Source organism: Amblyomma maculatum, chromosome 4, assembly GCF_055883805.1.
Source record: "Amblyomma maculatum isolate TAMU_Amacu chromosome 4, ASM5588380v1, whole genome shotgun sequence".
Lineage (NCBI taxonomy): Eukaryota > Metazoa > Arthropoda > Arachnida > Ixodida > Ixodidae > Amblyomma > Amblyomma maculatum.
Window position 1 is genome coordinate 69,018,091 of NC_139347.1, and position 3,430 is coordinate 69,021,520.

Genomic DNA, 3,430 nt, shown 5'->3' on the forward strand with positions numbered 1-3,430 from the left:
CGTTGAAAAGCAGGAGTTGCTTGGAATAATTCAGAATAGCCTACTAGATAGATGACTCTATTCCATCAGCAGCGGGTAGGAGAGGTATTCAAGAGACGTCATGGGCGCTATTTTGTGGTGGAGAGCATAGCTTCTGAAGTGCAAACCGGAGAAGGCGATGATACGACGATTAGATATGGTCGCAACTATAGTGAACTAGAATATATTCTAGTTCACTATAGTCGCAGCCTTTCGCAATGCTACATGCACCTCAAGTTAGCCACCATTGTGACGTAGGCACATACTCCCTCCCCTATTTTAGGAATTCCCTTGCCCTCGCACAGTTTTCTGCTCTCACTATTACGAAAAGCGTATACAGCTCATTCGGTTGAAAAGCCGTCGGTGTAGTAGTAGCAGTAGTCGGCACCGCGTGTAAGAAATATTCATGCGGAAAACTCCTGACTGGTCGACAGGGTTATGACGTCACAATCACCTCGTGCTCGAATTTCAAACACTTCAGAGTCAAAATAAAGTTATATAACGAATGGGGAAGGATAAAAATAAAGTTTATATCGGTGACGATGTTCCTCCCTATGTATTCCAGAAATTCGAAGTAATTCAATGAAATAAATTTGTCGTCATTCGAGTTCAAACCAAGGACCCCTGCGTGTCAAAGAGTGACGCAACGTATATGGAACGAAGGATCGTTGGTACCGAGGGTGTTAAGTGGGCACTATAGTGAACGCGTTGTGGTGCGTATGACTTACTGACGTGTGTTTGGGATCTGTACTAATGTTACCGTAGTAATTATTTCTAGATTGAAATGAGGTGTTAAAGGCGCTTCACGTCTCCTCTTTAAGGCGAAGCTTAAGCGTCCTCCACCCTCCCCCCTCCTCTATTTTTTTCTTCCGGCGCAGTAGCGCCAGGCAGTTGACGACGACGCGATATTAAGTCCAGAAGGCTGCGAAAATGGCAAAACGCTCGAGCTGCGCGCTCCGGACTGCGAACGCGCTGAACACGAAACATTCTGCAGACCTCTTCAATCATCTTGGAATAGCTGGGACACTTAGAAAATGTCGAGATGTCTACGCTAAGTGAAGAAATAGGAAAAGAGAATTTCTCAAGGCATGTAACAACTAGGCTCTGGCAAAACGTTTACACGACATCAAATGTCAGCGAGTGCTATTGCGTCAGCAACCGTGTCGTTGGTTTCCTAATACGTCGGCGTACGCTCGTTGAACACGCTTTGAACCACTTCGAGAGAGAGAGAGAGAACAACTTTTATTTAAAATGCCTGCAGAATCGGTTAGGCTCCCTCCAAGCAGGGAGGACAAGCTTTTACCGCGACGCGGCCACTACGTCAGTCTCGTGCGTTGTGCTCCTTGAGGTCTTGTTACGTCCCTCGCTACTTCCGCGGGTTCGAGAGGGCCGCCGCCCCCTTCTTGGGGGTGCTGCCTCCCCTCTCCTCGGTTTCGCTCGGTCGCTGCCTCTCTAGAGCTGCCGAGACCTGCTGGACGGCCTTGAGTTGTGTCTCTTGATCATAGCTCCTCGTTGCAGCCTCTAGCTGCGGCGGGATCGTCGTCTTCTCGCTGGCTTCGCGCGGATTTACGCTACAGTCCCAAAGGATGTGAGCCGCGGTGGCTCTCTCCTTCGCGCACAGTCTACACATGTCGCTCGCGTGCACACTCGGACACATGTGCTTAGCTAGCACCGGGGTGAGCAGGGACCCCGTCTGTAACTGTCTGTATAACACTGCCTGCTTCCGGGTAAGCCCCGGGTGAGGTGGCGGCATAGTCTGTCTGTTCAGTCTGTACCATTTCACTATTTCGTTGAAGGTGGTCATCTTGCCCTTGGCACTGCGCCGCGACCAAGACTCCGAGTCGGCCGTGCTTGCAGCCGCGCGGTTGGTTAGTCCTCGCGCGGCCGAGTTGGCCGTCTCGTTGTGGTTCACGTTTCCGCGTTCCGACACGTCACTGCCCATGTGGGCCGGAAACCACTTGATCACCACAGGACTTTTGTGTCCGATGTCTTCGGCCTTGCGCAGTATGCGCGCGGCCTCACTACATACCCTACCCTTGGCGTAGTTCTTCACTGCCGTTCTAGAGTCACACAACACTGTAGTGCATCCGGGGTCGGAAACGGCCAAGGCGATGGCCACCTCTTCCGCCCGGTGCGCTTCTCGAGTCCGGACGCTCATCGCGGTCTTCGTTGCACCCGTCGATGCCTCGACAACCACCGCCGCGTATGCGTCGGTGTTCCCTCGATACTCCGCCGCGTCCACGTAGGCGGCGCCTTCTTCTCTGGCGTGGAGGTCTACGAGAGCACTGGCCCTCGCCAACCTCCGCTCCCTGTTGTGCTCGGGGTTCACGTTCTTCGGGATCGGGAAGACCCTGAGCTTTCTGTTGATGCTATCTGGTATAGGTACGTCTTTCTGCTGCTTGCCTTCTCTCGGTTCAAGGCCAAGGTCCCGCAGTATCTGTCTTCCGGTTCTCGTTTCAGAGAGACGCTCGAGTTGCGCCGTTCTCTGTGCTTCGGCTATTTCGTCCAGCGTGTTGTGGACTCCCAGCGCCATGAATTTTTCGGTGCTCGTGCCCCCGAGGAGACCGAGTGCCGCCTTATACGCCTTGCGTATGGTGGCGTCTATCTTGTTACGTTCACTCGGCCTCCAGTTGTGGAAGGCGGCCACGTACGTTATGTGGCTAACTGCGGAGGATTGAACGAGCCTAGTCAGGCTCTCCTCCTTCATCCCCGCTTTTCTGTTGGACACCCTCTTGATGAGTCTCATTGCCGCAGCCGCTTTGCCCGCGAGCTTGTTGACCGTTTCACCGTTTGCTCGGTTTCGCTGGATGAGCAGCCCGAGTACTCGAATCTTCTCGACCTCCGGTATTACTTGTCCTCCCGCCGTTTTGACCGTGATCTTGGGACGCTCGTATTTGACTTCCATATTCTTTCTTTTCCTGCCCGATCCTTTCGGGGGAATCACCAGCAGAATTCTGACTTGGCCGGAGAGCAAACGAGTCCAGACCCGTCCAGCTGCTCCTCGATGGCGTTGACCGCTTCTTGCAACGTTGTCTCGATGTGTCCGTCGCTTTCTCCCGGTACCCATAGCGTAACGTCGTCGGCGTAGATGGTGTGCCGGACTCCCGTTACTCTTTCTAGCTGGGTGGCCACCCCGATCATCACGAGGTTGAAGAGTAGCGGGGAGATTACCGACCCCTGCGGAGTTCCGACGCTGCCCAGCTTCTTCTCTTCGAGCTGCAGGTCTCCCGCACAGATTTTGGTGGTCCATTCCGTCAGGAAGTCTTTGATGTACTGGTATGTCCTCCTGCCCATATTTAGCCTGGATACTTGGGCCAGGATAGCCGAGTGCCTCACTTTATCAAAGGCGCTCTGCAAGTCCAGCCCGAGTACGGCTCTGTTGTCATTGGTGCCCGTCGTATCGTCGATGATC